Source organism: Equus quagga, chromosome 19, assembly GCF_021613505.1.
Source record: "Equus quagga isolate Etosha38 chromosome 19, UCLA_HA_Equagga_1.0, whole genome shotgun sequence".
Classification (NCBI taxonomy): Eukaryota; Metazoa; Chordata; class Mammalia; order Perissodactyla; family Equidae; genus Equus; species Equus quagga.
Genome location: NC_060285.1, coordinates 16,834,250 through 16,834,512, shown reverse-complemented (window position 1 = coordinate 16,834,512; position 263 = coordinate 16,834,250).

Below are 263 nucleotides of genomic sequence, written 5' to 3'. Positions count from 1 at the left end.
ATTTACCAAGCAGCACAGAGTTATTTCAATCTTTTAACCTGTAATATGGTTGCACATGAGCAAGCCCTGGAGCTCTTACTATGTACCAGATGCTGTGCTAAGCTTAAAACTTCTCCACCTACCTCATTCAACCCTCACAACCACCCTGCGACGTATCGTCATCATCATCATCACCATCATCCTCCTCCTTACCATCATCACCACCACCATCACCACCACCCTCACCTTCATCCATCACCATCGTCACCACCATCCCCATCATC